Below are 16947 nucleotides of genomic sequence, written 5' to 3'. Positions count from 1 at the left end.
CAGCTCAGCCCAGGCCAGCTCAACCCCAGCTCAGCCCAGCCCAGCCCAGGCCAGCTCAACCCCAGCTCAGCCCAGGCCAGCTCAACCCCAGCTCAGCCCAACCCCAGCTCAGCCCAGGCCAGCTCAACCCCAGCTCAGCCCAGCTCAGCCCCAGCTATGTCGGCTACAGTTTCAACAGAATAAACACATCAAAACTCACAATCAAAGGATGATGCTTGTTAGTACTGTTTGGGATATATCAGGTTAAAGGATGATGCTTGTTAGTACTGTTTGGGATATAGCAGGTCAAAGGATGATGCTTGTTAGTACTGTTTGGGATATATCAGGTTAAAGGATGATGCTTGTTAGTACTGTTTGGGATATAGCAGGTTAAAGGATGATGCTTGTTAGTACTGTTTGGGATATATCAGGTCAAAGTTGGGAATCTCCCAGGCGATTAAACAACAGACAGACCTCTCATAGTCAGAGAGTGGAAAAGGCAGGGTTTTTATGGTCTCCAGAGACATGCAGCTCAGGCTTCTAATTACACAGAATATTTCCTCACACTAATTCCTTATTGACTCCATAAAGGAGGGGAGGGGGGGAAGGGGATGAGGGAAGTCTGAGCCAGCTCTGATCCTCATGAGTGCTGGGAGATCTAGTGACCAGCCTGATAGGCCCATAAGTTAATTGCATCAATTACATTTTTTTTTTCAAGAAGTGAAACGAATAGTCTGATCATTTACACATCGAAGTGTCTCAGCTCAAGGAAATCATCTTCGGATCGGCTCAAACGTGACCCACCACCTAAATTCGGTGTTATGTAGCAACATTTTAAATGGGGTTTTTACATTGGATAAAAGTATAGACATAGCTTCTCAATGGAATATCATACACTGGAGGAAACATGGGGAAGTAGAGACTCAGAGCTTCTCAATGGAATATCATACACTGGAGGAAACATGGGGAAGTAGAGACTCAGAGCTTCTAAATGGAATATCATACACTGTAGTTGGAGGAAACATGGGGAAGTAGAGACTCAGAGCCTCTAAATGGAATATCATACACTGTAGTTGGAGGAAACATGGGGAAGTAGAGACTCAGAGCCTCTAAATGGAATATCATATACTGTAGTTGGAGGAAACATGGGGAAGTAGAGACTCAGAGCCTCTAAATGGAATATCATACACTGTAGTTGGAGGAAACATGGGGAAGTAGAGACTCAGAGCCTCTAAATGGAATATCATATACTGTAGTTGGAGGAAACATGGGGAAGTAGAGACTCAGAGCCTCTAAATGGAATATCATACACTGTAGTTGGAGGAAACATGGGGAAGTAGAGACTCAGAGCCTCTAAATGGAATATCAGACACTGGAGGAAACATGAGGAAGTAATGCAGCTTTAAAAGGTGATACACTTAGAATCCCATTTAGGACAAAAGGCATGTTGCTGTGGTGTTCACACTTGCTCTACATGAAACATTGGGAAACATATATTTTAGTAAAGGAATACTTTCACCAAATTGCCAAAATGAATTCTCTGAAAATTATCTCTCTTGAGTTTCCCCATCAGGCAAAATTAAAAACATTAAATTGACTATTGTTGTATAACAAAGATAACCCTTCACATCGAACAGCTACAGTGCTGTTCATTGTTTACGCCCATTTAGTATGGTTCACATCCCCTGTAGGGCGGCACACAATTAGTCCAGCGTCGTCCGAGTTAGAGTTTGGCCAGGGGGTAGGCCTTCATTGTAAATTTAAAACATTTACCTAACTGACATGCCTAGTTAAACAAAGGTTAAACCGACCCATCTCTTAAAGAATTCACTTTGGAGCATGTGCCTGTGGCCATGTGCTATAGCAGTGAAGTCGTCCTTAAAAAAGCTGAGAAAAGATTTCAACAATAAAATACTTTGTTAACTTCAAGTGCTAAAAATAGTAGTCTACAATTTAAGAAAAACTTAAAACACACAAACACGTAAAGGCTTAGGTAAAATCAATATACAGGCCTATATCATCAGATCCTTGGAGTAAACTTTGGTTCAGGCCATGTTACGATATTAACAATGGAATCTAGCCTGAGAACATATTTCATATTTCTGTGAGAATATATGTAATGTCCATGTGCTTTTCATTATAGAAGTCTTGATCTTCTCAAAAATATATGTTTGCCGGGTTGTCCAGTCCGGGGGATGGCTTTCACATCTCTGGGAGGAAGGATGTCAACATTGCACAGCAGCTGAAACCTGGTTCCATCTGAGTGAATGCTCCTTGGCCACAACAACACCAGGCTCCAGACCATTACAGCTGTAAAGGAGGAAAGCAGACTAAAATAGACAAGACATTAAAACATTACATTACAGCAATAACATTCATTGACCCCCAAGTTCAAGCAATAAGCTCAAAGTACAAAGACAACGTACCTGAAGTGTTGCTTGTTCACCCTCGATCACCTCCTTGTACTGGAGACAAGACAAAGTCCAGAAAAATAGGTTACAACGTGTCTGGCAATGCAGACACAAGATAACTAGCTAGATTTAGCAAACATTTAGCTTCATAATTACCAGCTAGCTAGATGAAAATGGTATTGATCTAGCTCTCCAGCTAGTTGAGCATATAAAAAAAAAACTCACTCTATAATCCAATAGCTATCTAGCTATCATTTCATTGTGACTAGCTAGCTAGCTGTAACATTTTGTTACATTACAGACTTATTCTAAAATGTATTAAATAGATTTTTCCCCATCAATCTACACACAATACAGCAGATTAAGTGAAAACAGGTTTTTAGAAATGTTTGCTAATTTATACAAAAAAAAACGGAAATATCACATTTACATAGGTATTCAAACTTTTTACTTTCAAGTCTTCTTGGGTGTGACGCTACAAGATTGGCACACCTGTATTTTGGAGTTTCTCCCATTTTTCTCTGTAGAGCCTCTCAAGCTCTGTCAGGTTGGATGGGGAGCGTCGCTGCACAGCTATTTTCAGGTCTCTCGAGAGATGTTCCATCCGTGCTGGCTGGGCCACTCAAGGACATTCAGGGACTTGTCCCGAAGCCAGCCGTGTGCTTAGGGTTGTTGTCCTGTTGGAAGGTGAACCTTCACCCCGGTCTGGGGTCCTGAGCGCTCTGGAGCAAGTTTTCATCAAGGATCTCTCAGTTTTTTGCTCCGTTCATCTTTCCCTCGATCCTGACTGGTCTCCCAGACCCTGCCACTGAAAAATATCCCCACAGCATGATGCTACCACCACCATGCTTTACCGTAGGGATGGTGGCAGGTTTCCTCCAGACGTGACTCTTGGCATTCAGTCCAAAGAGTTCAATCATGGTTTCATCAGACCAGAGAATCTTTTTTCTCATGGTCTGAGTCTTGTCATGTGCATTTTACTGAGGAGTGACTTCCGTCTGGCCACTCTACCATAAAGGCGCGATTGGTGGAGTGCTGCAGAGATGGTTTTCCTTCTGGAAGTTTCTTCCATTTCCACAGAGGAACTCTGGTGCTCTGTCAGAATGACCATTGGGTTCTTGGTCACCTCGCTGACCAAGGCCCTTCTCCCCCAATTGCTCAGTTTGGCCTGGCGGCCAGCTCTAGGAAGAGTCTTGGTGGTTCCAACCTTACTTCCATTTAAGAATGATGGAGGCCACTATGTTCTTGGGGACCTTCATTGCTGCAAACATTTTTTGGTACCCTTCCCCAGGACAATTCCTTTGACCTCATGGCTGTTTTTTTCTCTCTGATATGCACTGTCAACTATGGGACCTTATATAGACAGCCTTTTCAAATCATATCCAATCAACTGAATTTACCACAGGTGGACTGAAAATCAAGTTTTAGAAACATCTCAAGGATGATCAATGGAAACAGGATGCACCTGAGCTCAATTTCGAGTCTCATAGCAAAGGGTCTGAATACTGAGATATAATAAGGTATTTCTGTTTTTCTAAAAATCTGTTTTCACTGTGTCATTATAGGGTATTGTGATGTCATTATGGGGTGTAGATTTAATTTTTTAATTTCACCTTTAGTTAACCAGGTAGGCTAGTTGAGAACAAGTTCTCATTTGCAACTGCGACCTGGCCAAGATAAAGCAAAGCAGTTTGACACATACAACGACACAGAGTTACACATGGAATAAACAAACATACAGTCAATAATACAGTAGAAAAATCTATCTACAGCATGTGCAAATGAGGTAAGATAAGAGAGGTAAGGCAATAAATAGGCCATGGTGGCAAAGTAATTACAATATAGCAATTAAACACTGGAGTGATATATGTGCAGAGGATGAATGTGCAAGTAGAGATACTGCAAAGGAGCAAGATAAATAAATAAATACAGTATGGGGATGAGGTAGACTTGATGGGCTAATTACAGATGAGCTATGTACAGGTGCAGTGATCTGTGACCTGCCCTGACAGTTGGTGCTTAAAGCTAGTGACAGAGGTAATAGTCTCCAGCTTCAGAGATATTTGCAATTCGTTCCAGTCATTGGCAGCAGAGAACTGGAAGGAGAGGCGGCCAAAGGAGGAATTGGCTTTGGGGGTGACCAGCGAAATATATCTGCTGGAGCGCGTGCTACGAGTGGGTGCTGCTATGGTGACCAGTGAGCTGAGATAAGCCGGGGCTTTACCTATCAGAGACTTGTAGATGACCTGGAGCCAGTGGGTTTGGCGACGAGTATGAAGCGATGGCCAGCCAACGAGAGCGTACAGGTCACAGTGGTGGGTAATATATGCTTGCTGACAAAACGGATGGCACTGTGATAGACTGCATCCAATTTCTTGAGTAGAGTGTCGGAGGCTATTTTATAGATGACATCGCCGAAGTCGAGGATCGGTAGGATGATCAGTTTTACGAGGGTATGTTTGGCAGCATGAGTGAAGGATGCTTTATTGCGAAATAGGAAGCCAATTCTAGATTTAATTTCGGATTAGAGAATGGGAGTCTGGATGTGAGTCTGGAAGGAGAGTTTACAGTCTAGCCAGACACCTAGCTATTTATAGTTGTCCACATATTCTAAGTCAGAACCGTCCAGAGTAGTGATGCTGGATGGGTACGGGCAGGTGTGGGCAGTGATCGGTTGAAGAGCATGCACTTAGTTTTACTTGCATTTAAGAGCAGTTGGAGGCGATTGAAGGAGAGTTGTATGGCATCGAAGCTCGTCTGGAGGTTAGTTAACACAGTGTCCAAAGAAGGGCCAGAATTATACAGAATGATGTTGTCTGCGTAGAGGTGGATCAGAGAATCACCAGCAGCGAGAGCGACATCATTGATGTATACAGAGAATGGCGGGCCCTCCGATTTGACACACTAAACTCTATCAGAGAAGTAGTTGGTGAACCAGGCGAGGAAATAATTTGAGAAACCAAGGCTGTTGAGTCTGCCAATAACAATGTGGTGATTGACAGACTCGACTCGAAAACCTTGGCCAGGTTGATGAATATGGCTGCACAGTAATGTCTCTTATCGATGGCGGTTATGATATCGTTTAGGACCTTGAGCGTGTCTGAGGTGCACCCATGACCAGCTCTGAATCCAGAGCGTAGCGGAGAAGGTACAGTGGGATTTGAAGTGGTCGGTAATCTGTTTGTTGACTTGCTTTTGAAGACCTTAGAAAGGTAGGGTAGGATAGATATAGATCTGTAGCAATTTGGGTCTAGAGTGTCTCCCCCTTTGAAGAGGGGGATGACCGCGGCAGCTTTCCAATCTTAAGGAATCTCAGACGATACAAAAGAGAGGTTGAACCAGCTAGTAATAGGCTAGTTAAACAGGCTAGTAATTTCAGCAGATTATTTTAAAAATAGAGGGTCCAGAATGTCTAGCCTGGCTGGGGGTCCAGGTTTTGCAGTTCTTTAAGAACATATGCTATCTTGATTTGGGTGAAGGAGAAATGGGGAGGCTTGGGCAAGTTGCTGTAGGGAGTGCAGGGCTGTTGACCGGGGTAGGAGTAGCCAGGTGGAAAGTATGGCTAGCTGTAGAAAAATGCTTCTTGAAATTCTCAATTCTAGTGGATTCATCGGTGGTGTTTCCTGTCCTTAGTTTTTTTTAATTTTATTTTTTTATTTCACCTTTATTTAACCAGGTAGGCTAGTTGAGAACAAGTTCTCATTTGCAACTGCGACCTGGCCAAGATAAGGCATAGCAGTGTGAACAGACAACACAGAGTTACACATGGAGTAAACAATTAACAAGTCAATAACACAGTAGAAAAAAGGGGAGTCTATATATACATTGTGTGCAAAAGGCATGAGAAGGTAGGCAAATAATTACAATTATGCAGATTAACACTGGAGTGATAAATGATCAGATGGTTATGTACAGGTAGAGATATTGGTGTGCAAAAGAGCAGAAAAATAAATAAATAAAAACAGTATGGGGATGAGGTAGGTGAAAATGGGTGGGCTATTTACCAATAGACTATGTACAGCTGCAGCGATCGGTTAGCTGCTCAGATAGCAGATGTTTGAAGTTGGTGAGGGAGATAAAAGTCTCCAACTTCAGCGATTTTTGCAATTCGTTCCAGTCACAGGCAGCAGAGAACTGGAACGAAAGGCGGCCAAATGAGGTGTTGGCTTTAGGGATGATCAGTGAGATACACCTGCTGGAGCGCGTGCTACGGATGGGTGTTGCCATCGTAACCAGTGAACTGAGATAAGGCGGAGCTTTACCTAGCATGGACTTGTAGATGACCTGGAGCCAGTGGGTCTGGCGACGAATATGTAGCGAGGGCCAGCCGACTAGAGCATACAAGTCGCAGTGGTGGGTGGTATAAGGTGCTTTAGTGTCAAAACGGATGGCACTGTGATAAACTGCATCCAGTTTGCTGAGTAGAGTGTTGGAAGCAATTTTGTAGATGACATCGCCGAAGTCGAGGATCGGTAGGATAGTCAGTTTTACTAGGGTAAGTTTGGCGGTGTGAGTGAAGGAGGCTTTGTTGCGGAATAGAAAGCCGACTCTTGATTTGATTTTCGATTGGAGATGTTTGATATGGGTCTGGAAGGAGAGTTTAGAGTCTAGCCAGACACCTAGGTACTTATAGATGTCCACATATTCAAGGTCGGAACCATCCAGGGTGGTGATGCTGGTCAGGCGTGCGGGTGAAGGCAGCGAACGGTTGAAAAGCATGCATTTGGTTTTACTAGCGTTTAAGAGCAGTTGGAGGCCACGGAAGGAGTGCTGTATGGCATTGAAGCTCGTTTGGAGGTTAGATAGCACAGTGTCCAAGGACGGGCCGGAAGTATATAGAATGGTGTCGTCTGCGTAGAGGTGGATCAGGGAATCGCCCGCAGCATGAGAAACATCATTGATATATACAGAGAAGAGAGTCGGCCCGAGAATTGAACCCTGTGGCACCCCCATAGAGACTGCCAGAGGACCGGACAGCATGCCCTCCGATTTGACACACTGAACTCTGTCTGCAAAGTAATTGGTGAACCAGGCAAGGCAGTCATCCGAAAAACCGAGGCTACTGAGTCTGCCGATAAGAAAACGGTGATTGACAGAGTCGAAAGCCTTGGCAAGGTCTATGAAGACGGCTGCACAGTACTGTCTTTTATCGATGGCGGTTATGATATCGTTTAGTACCTTGAGCGTGGCTGAGGTACACCCGTGACCGGCTCGGAAACCAGATTGCACAGCGGAGAAGGTACGGTGGGATTCAAGATGTTCAGTGACCTGTTTGTTGACTTGGCTTTCGAAGACCTTAGATAGGCAGGGCAGGATGGATATAGGTCTGTAACAGTTTGGGTCCAGGGTGTCGCCCCCTTTGAAGAGGGGGATGACTGCGGCAGCTTTCCAATCCTTGGGGATCTCAGACGATATGAAAGAGAGGTTGAACAGGCTGGTAATAGGGGTTGCGACAATGGCGGCGGATAGTTTCAGGAATAGAGGGTCCAGATTGTCCAGCCCAGCTGATTTGTACGGGTCCAGGTTTTGCAGCTCTTTCAGAACATCTGCTATCTGGATTTGGGTAAAGGAGAACCTGGAGAGGCTTGGGCGAGTAGCTGCGGGGGGGGGGGGGGGGGGAGCTGTTGGCCGAGGTTGGAGTAGCCAGGCGGAAGGCATGGCCAGCCGTTGAGAAATGCTTGTTGAAGTTTTCGATAATCATGGATTTATCGGTGGTGACCGTGTTACCTAGCCTCAGTGCAGTGGGCAGCTGGGAGGAGGTGCTCTTGTTCTCCATGGACTTCACAGTGTCCCAGAACATTTTGGAGTTGGAGCTACAGGATGCAAACTTCTGCCTGAAGAAGTTGGCTTTAGCTTTCCTGACTGACTGTGTGTATTGGTTCCTGACTTCCCTGAACAGTTGCATATCGCGGGGACTATTCGATGTTAGTGCAGTCCGCCACAGGATGTTTTTGTGCTGGTCGAGGGCAGTCAGGTCTGGAGTGAACCAGGGGCTATATCTGTTCTTAGTTCTGCATTTTTTGAACGGAGCATGCTTATCTAAAATGGTGAGGAAGTTACTTTTAAAGAAAGACCAGGCATCCTCAACTGACGGGATGAGGTCAATGTCCTTCCAGGATACCCGGGCCAGGTCGATTAGAAAGGCCTGCTCACAGAAGTGTTTTAGGGAGCGTTTGACAGTGATGAGGGGTGGTCGTTTGACTGCGGCTCCGTAGCGGATACAGGCAATGAGGCAGTGATCGCTGAGATCCTGGTTGTAGACAGCGGAGGTGTATTTGGAGGGCCAGTTGGTCAGGATGACGTCAATGAGGGTGCCCTTGTTTACAGAGTTAGGGTTGTACCTGGTGGGTTCCTTGATGATTTGAGTGAGATTGAGGGCATCTAGCTTAGATTGTAGGACTGCCGGGGTGTTAAGCATATCCCAGTTTAGGTCACCTAACAGAACAAACTCTGAAGCTAGATGGGGGGCGATCAATTCACAAATGGTGTCCAGGGCACAGCTGGGAGCTGAGGGGGGTCAGTAGCAGGCGGCAACAGTGAGAGACTTATTTCTGGAGAGAGTAATTTTCAAAATTAGTAGTTCGAACTGTTTGGGTATGGACCTGGAGAGTATGACATTACTTTGCAGGCTATCTCTGCAGTAGACTGCAACTCCTCCCCCTTTGGCAGTTCTATCTTGACGGAAGATGTTATAGTTGGGTATGGAAATCTCAGAATTTTTGGTGGCCTTCCTGAGCCAGGATTCAGACACGGCAAGGACATCAGGGTTAGCAGAGTGTGCTAGAGCAGTGAGTAAGACACACTTAGGGAGGAGGCTTCTGATGTTGACATGCATGAAACCAAGGCTTTTTCGATCACAGAAGTCAACAAATGAGGGTGCCAAACGATATATACAAGGGACACGACAACACGTCCTACTGCTACGCCATCTTGGATCCTGCAGTAGGCAGCTGGGAGGAGGTGCTCTTATTCTCCATGAACTTTACAGTGTCCCAGAACTTTTTTGAGTTTGTGCTACAGGATGCAAATTTCTGCTTGAAAAAGCTAGCCTTAGCTTTCCTAACTGCCTGTGTATATTTATTCCTGACTTCCCGGAAAAGTTGCATATCACGGGGGCTATTCAATGCTAATGCAGAACGCCACAGGATGCTTGGAGAGAACCAAGGGCTATATCTGTTCCTGGTTCTACATTTTTAAAAGGGGCGTGCTTATTTAAGATGGTGAGGAAGGCACTTTTAAAGAAAGACCAGGCATCCTCGGCTGACGGGATGAGGTCAATATCCTTCCAGGATACTGGGGCCAGGTCGATTAGGAAGTATTTTAGGGAGCGTTTGATAGTGATGAGGGGTGGTCGTTTGACCGCAGACCCGTTACGGATGTAGGCAATGAGGCAGTGATCACTGAGATCTTGGTAGAAAACATCAGAGGTGTATTTGGAGGGCAAGTTGGATGATATTTATTTGGGGTTGAACCTGGTGGGTTCATTGATAATTTGTGAGAGATTGAGGGCATCAAGCTTAGATTGTAGGATGGCCAGGGTGTTAAGCATGTCCCAGTTTAGGTCACTTAGCAGCACTAGCTCTGAAGATAGATGGGATGCAATCAGTTCACATATGGTGTCCAGGGCACAGCTGGGGGCAGAGGGTGGTCTATAACAAGCGGAAATGACTTGTTTCTGGAAAGGTGAATTTTTAGAAGTAGAAGCTCAAATTGTTTGGGCACAGACCTGGATAGTAAGTCAGAACTCTGCACGCCATCTCTGCAGTAGATTGCAACACCGCCCCCTTTGGCAGTTCTATCTTGTCAGCAAATGTTATAGTTAGGGGTGGACATTTCAGGGTTTTTGGTGGTCTTCCTGAGCCAGGATTCAGACACGGCAAGGACATCCGGGTTGGCAGAGTGTGCTAGGGCAGTGAATAAAACAAACTTTGGGAGGAGGCTTCTAATGTTAACGTGCATGAAACCAAGGCTTTTACAGTTACAGATGTCAGCAAAAGAGAGCGCCTGGGGAATAGGAGTGGAGCTAGACACTGCAGGGCCTGGATTAACCTCCACATCACCAGAGGAACAAAGGAGGAGTGGGATAAGGGTACAGCTAAAGGCTCAAATAACTGGTCGGCTAGTACGTTCAGAACAGAGAGTAAAAGGATCACATTTCTGGGCATGGTAGAGTAGATTCAAGGCATAATGTACAGACAAAGGTATGGTAGGATGTGGATACAGTGATGGTAAACCTGTGCTTAGAGTGACGATGAAAGAGATATTGTCCCTAGAAATATAATTTAAACCAGGTGATGTCACCGCATGTGTGGTAGGTGGAACTAAAGTATTAAAATAAGGCGTTTTGAGCAGGGTCAGAGGCTCTACAGTGAAATAAGGCAATAAATTCTAACCAAAACAGCAATGGACAAGGCATATTGACGTTAGCGAGAAACATGCGTAGCCGAGTGATCATAGGAGTCCAGTGAGTAGCTTCAGGCAGCTTGGGGCTAGCGCAAGCTAACAGAAGGGCCTTGAAAGGACGCCGCGACGGAAGAAAGTCTGTCTATGAATTTGTCCGGTGGGCCTTTCAAGCTAACAGTCCGATGTGCTCTGGACAGCTAGCAGGCCGCGGCTAGCATGCTAGCGGATGGGATTTCAGGGGGCGAAGCGACGTCGGAGCCAGTTGAGGAAGTACCCTATCGGGCGAATCACGTCGGTGGTCCAGTCGTGATGAGTCGGCGGGGTTCCAAGCCAGTTGGCAAAAATAGGTATTGTAGCCCAAGTAGTGGCTGATCGACCTCTTTGGCTAGCCTGGAGATGGGCCTAGCAAGGCTAGCTCCAGGCTAATTGGTTATTGTTTCGGCACAGTGACGTTAGCCAGGAGTGGCCACTCGAGTAGCAGCTAGCTAGCTGCGATGGTCCAGGTGAAGAAAAAAAAAAGAAAAAAAAAGGTTCAGAGCTTGCAGTAGGAATCCGGAGATATGGAGAACAATAAGTCCAAAATGGCTCTGGTTTGAGTCGTGCTGCGCAGACTGGCGAGAGTTGTCCTGGCTAGAGGTGGCTGATGACCGCTAGCTGACTACTAGCTAGTAGCTAGTTAGCTGGCTAGCATCTGTTGGGGTTCCGGTTCAGGCGACGGTTCAGACGACGGATCAGCAGGGCTCCGTATGGTGGGTATAGTGGCCAATGAGATTGCTGAGGATTTCTTTTTTATTTAATCCATTTTAGAATATAGCTGAAAATGTAACAAAATGTGGAGAGATTCAAGGGGTGTGAATACTTTCCAAAGGCACTTTTAACTATAGACTTTTAACTAACAATAATGACTTTTTGATACAAATGAGACAATAACGTCCATGTAGATATCTTGGCGTTTTAACTGTAGACTTGTACCGACTTCGGCGATGTCATCTACAAAATGGCTTCCAACACTCTACTCAGCAAACTGGATGCAGTCTATCACAGTGCCATCCGTTTTGTCACTAAAGCACCTTATACCACCCGCCACTGCGACTTGTATGCTCTAGTCGGCTGGCCCTCGCTACATATTCGTCGCCAGACCCACTGGCTCCAGGTCATCTACAAGTCCATGCTAGGTAAAGCTCCGCCTTATCTCAGCTCACTGGTCACGATGGCAACACCCATCCGTAGCACGCGCTCCAGCAGGTGTATCTCACTGATCATCCCTAAAGCCAACACCTCATTTGGCCGCCTTTCGTTCCAGTACTCTGCTGCCTGTGACTGGAACGAATTGCAAAAATTGCTGAAGTTGGAGACTTTTATCTCCCTCACCAACTTCAAACATCAGCTATCTGAGCAGCTAACCGATCGCTGCAGCTGTACATAGTCCATCAGTAAATAGCCACCCAATTAACCTACCTCATCCCCATACTGTTTTTATTTATTTACTTTTCTGCTCTTTTGCACACCAATATCTCTACCTGCACATGACCATCTGATCATTTATCACTCCAGTGTTAATCTGCAAAATTGTAATTATTCGCCTACCTCCTCATGCCTTTTGCACACATTGTATATAGACTCCCCCTTTGTTTTCTACTGTGTTATTGACTTGTTAATTGTTTACTCCATGTGTAACTCTGTGTTGTCTGCTCATACTGCTATGCTTTATCTTGGCCAGGTCGCAGTTGCAAATGAGAACTTGTTCTCAACTAGCCTACCTGGTTAAATAAAGGTGAAATAAAAAATAAAAAAAATAAATAAATTGATCTTGATGATTCACCGCAGACTTAAATACTTTTAAAATAATCCGTCCCACTCGGCTTCAACCAGTCCAGACTGCTCTTTCTCTTAGTTCTCTCTTTCTTTTTCTCTTAGCTCTTTCTTTATCTTTCATTCTGTGTTGAGAGGCTAGGGGGGTGCCTAGGGACTGAGCACTCGGGTTTGGTGTGCGTGATGTTTAGTGCACAGTTGAGCCACAGAAATAGTGTTGGCTTGGAGTGGCTTGGAGTGAGTTACAGGGTTCAAGTGGGAGAGCTAAACAGGGAGAGGGTGCTTTCAGGAGTGAACAGGTGGATAGAGAGTAACGAGTGAAAGGAATTGAGTAAAGAAATAGTGAAGGGTACATTCGGGAGTGAACAGGAGGACAGAGAGTAACGAGTGAAAGGAAGTGAGTAAAGAAATAGAGAAGGGTGCATTCAGGAGTGAACAGGAGGATAGAGAGTAACGAGTGAAAGGAAGTGAGTAAAGAAATAGAGAAGGGTGCATTCAGGAGTGAACAGGAGGACAGAGAGAAACGAGTGAAAGGAAGTGAGTAAAGAAATAGTGAAGGGTGCATTCAGGAGTGAACAGGAGGATAGAGAGAAACGAGTGAAAGGAAGTGAGTAAAGAGATAGAGAAGGGTGCATTCAGGAGTGAACAGGAGGACAGAGAGTAACGAGTGAAAGGAAGTGAGTAAAGAGATAGAGAAGGATTCAAAAGATGCAGGGAGGAAGAACACAGGTAAAGGTCAGGTAAAGGTCAGGTAAAGGTCAAAGGTTAAGAAATGCTTTCTGTTATCATCAAACACAGTTGTTCTGTCTACAGGAACAGTCTGTATAGTACACAGAAGAGAACAGGAGGGTAAAGATCGCTAACAGTGCCTACACTAATAAACTTTACGATCACCATTTCTAGATAGAAACACAAACATTGCAAGGTTAACCCAGTGACGCAGGTCAATTACACTGAGTATACAACAAATTAAGAACACCTTTTGCCATGACATAGACGGACCAGGTGAATCCAGGTGGAAGTTATGATCCCTTATTGATGTCACCTGTTAAATCCACTTCAATCAGTGTAGATGAAGGGGAGGAGACACGTGGTTAAAGAAGGATTTATAAGCCCTGAGACAATGGAGACATGGATTGTGTATGTGTGCCATTCAGAGGGTAAATGGGCAAGACAAAATATTGAAGTTTCTTTGAACGGGTATGGTAGTAGGTGCCAGGCACACTGGAGTGTGTCAAGAAGGGCAACATTGCTGGGTTTTTCACACTCAATAGTTTCCCGTGTTTATCAAGAACTGTCCACCACCCAAAGGACTGTGGGAAGTATTGGAGTCAACATGGGCCAGCATCCTTGTGGAACGCTTTCAACACCTTGTAGAGTCCATGCCCAGGTAAATGTAAGCTTTGCTGAGGGCAAAAGGGTTTGTTACTCAATATTAAGACGGTGTTCCTAATGTTTTGTCCTCTCAGTGTATCTCCGGTCCGTCCTGGGTAATCCCTTTGTGTTCTGTCCCTCCAGTCGTTGTGAAGAGCACCTCGTTACATCTTCCTGGGTGCTTCCCAAATGACGCCATATTCACTGTATAGTGGAGTACTTTTTAACCAGATCCTTAAGGGCCCGTGTCAACTGTAGTACACTGTATAGGGAGTACTTTTTAACCAGATCCTTAAGGGCCCGTGTCAACTGTAGTACACTGTATAGGGAGTAGGAATTGGGGAAGCACTCGCTATTAGAGTGAGTGTGTGTTAGGCCTAATCTGTTTTAAAGCCGAGTCCAACCTGTTACTTTACATCCTGTTTATCAGCGTTAAGAGGATTTGTCTCTGTGGTCTCTGCTGAGTGTGTGTGTGTGTGTGTGTGTGTGTGTGTGTGTGTGTGTGTGTGTGTGTGTGAGTGTGTGAGTGTTTTACTCTGCTGGGTGTGTCATCAGGGGTCCAACCAGACTCAGCACTGCACACAGATACGTAGACAGGCAGGCATGTAGACAGACAGGCAGGCATGTAGGCAGGCAGACAGGCAGGCAGGCATGTAGACAGACAGGCAGGAATATAGGCAGGCAGGCAGGCAGGCATGTAGGCAGGCAGGCAGGCATGTAGGCAGGCAGGCAGGAATGTAGGCAGTTAGGCAGACAGGTAGGTAGGCAGACAGGCAGGCATGTAGGCAGACAGGTAGGTAGGCAGACAGGTAGGTAGGCAGACAAGCAGGCATGTAGGCAGACAGGCGCAAAAACTTTCACATGTGAAAATGCTATTTGCTGTTTGAATTGTACTGTCCCATTATGCTAACTGTTACACCTGCTTAGCGATCCTTCAATCTTCCCAATAGTTGGGGTAATGGGACAATTCTGAGTATATTCTCACCGGTATTGAGGTACATTTTCTGAGCCATATTTCATGTCGGCTCAGCGGGGTCTTAATCTACAGAGCTTTCGGGAAGTATTCAGGCCCCTTCCACTTTTTTCCACATTTTGTTACGTTACAGCATTATTCTAAAATAGATTAAATGTTTTTTCCCCCTCATCAATCTACACACAATACCCCATAATGACATCACAATACCCCATAATGACATCACAATACCCCATAATGACATCACAATACCCCACAATGACAAAGCAAAAACATGTTTTTTGTGCAAATTTATTAAATATCACATTCACGTAAGTATTCAGACCCTTTACTCAGTACTTTGTTGAAGCACCTTTAGTAGTGATTACAGTCTCAAGTCTTATGACTCTACAAGTTTGGCAGACCTGTATTTGGGGAGTTTCTCCCATTCTTCTCTGCAGATCCTCTCAAGCTCTGTCAGGTCGGATGGGGAGCGTCGCTGCACAGCTACTTTCAGGTCTCACCAGAGATGTTCGATCGGGTTCTGGCTGGGCCACTCGAGGACATTCAGAGACTTGTCCCGAAGCCACTCCTTCGTTATCTTGTCTGTGTGCTTAGGGTCGTTGTCTTGTTGGAAGGTAAACCTTCGCCCCAGTCTGGCACACAGCCAAGACAACACAGGATTGACTTCGGGGCAAAGCCCCCCCCCCCCCTGATTGCTCAGTTTAGCCGGGCGGCTCTAGGAAGAGTCTTGGCTGTTCCAAACTTCTTCCATTTTCGTTTTGTCATTATGCGGTATTGTGTGCAGAATTCTCAAATCAAACCAAATGTTATTAGTCACATGTGCCGAAAACAACAGGTGTAGTAGACCTTACAGGGAAATGCTGAATACAACAGGTGTAGTAGACCTTACAGTGAAATGCTGAATACAACAGGTGTAGTAGACCTTACAGTGAAATGCTGAATACAACAGGTGTAGTAGACCTCACAGTGAAAATGCTGAATACAACAGGTGTAGTAGACCTTACAGTGAAATGCTGAACACAACAGGTGTAGTAGACCTCACAGTGGAATGCTGAATACAACAGGTGTAGTAGACCTTACAGTGAAATGCTGAATACAACAGGTGTAGTAGACCTTACTGTGAAATGCTGAATACAACAGCTGTAGTAGACCTCACAGTGAAATGCTGAATACAACAGGTATAGTAGACCTTACAGTGAAATGCTGAACACAACAGGTGTAGTAGACCTTACAGTGAAATGCTGAATACAACAGGTATAGTAGACCTTACAGTGAAATGCTGAATACAACAGGTGTAGTAGACCTTACAGTGAAATGCTGAATACAACAGGTGTAGTAGACCTTACAGTGAAATGCTGAATACAACAGGTGTAGTAGACCTTACAGTGAAATGCTGAATACAACAGGTGTAGTAGACCTCACAGTGAACTGCTGAATACAACAGGTGTAGTAGACCTTACAGTGAAATGCTGAATACAACAGGTGTAGTAGACCTTACAGTGAAATGCTGAGTACAACAGGTTTAGTAGACCTTACAGTGAAATGCTGAATACAACAGGTGTAGTAGACCTTCCAGTGAAATGCTGAATACAACAGGTGTAGTAGACCTCACAGTGAAGTGCTGAATACAACAGGTGTAGTAGACCTCACAGTGAAGTGCTGAATACAACAGGTGTAGTAGACCTCACAGTGAAATGCTGAATACAACAGGTGTAGTAGACCTTACAGTGAAATGCTGAATACAACAGGTGTAGTAGACCTTAGAGTGAAGTGCTGAATACAACAGGTGTAGGTAGACCTTACAGTGAAATGCTGAATACAACAGGTGTAGTAGACCTCACAGTGAAGTGCTGACTTACAAGCTCCTAACCAACAATGCAGTTAAAACAATTATAAATACAGATAAGAACAACAAATAAAAGTAACAAGTAATTAAAGAGCAGCAGTAAAATAACAATAGCGAGCCTATATCCAGGGTGTTACGGTACAGAG

General features: G+C 45.0%; 1 protein-coding gene and 1 long non-coding RNA gene across 3 annotated transcripts in view; one reads left to right on the top strand and one right to left on the bottom strand.

Annotated features, from left to right (window-relative positions):
• The window catches only part of LOC149979060 (uncharacterized), a 519908-nt gene that overhangs the window by 197770 nt on the left and 305191 nt on the right, over nucleotides 1-16947 (bottom strand). The window lies entirely within an intron of this gene.
• unm_sa34860 (un-named sa34860) overlaps nucleotides 1-16947 on the top strand; it is a 180599-nt gene that overhangs the window by 6484 nt on the left and 157168 nt on the right. The window lies entirely within an intron of this gene.

Source organism: Oncorhynchus mykiss, chromosome 12 (genome assembly GCF_057628025.1).
Source record: "Oncorhynchus mykiss isolate SJ-2025 chromosome 12, ASM5762802v1, whole genome shotgun sequence".
In the NCBI taxonomy this organism is placed as follows: domain Eukaryota; kingdom Metazoa; phylum Chordata; class Actinopteri; order Salmoniformes; family Salmonidae; genus Oncorhynchus; species Oncorhynchus mykiss.
The sequence above is the reverse complement of the archived record's forward strand: the minus strand, read 5'-3'. Positions and strand labels throughout refer to the sequence as shown.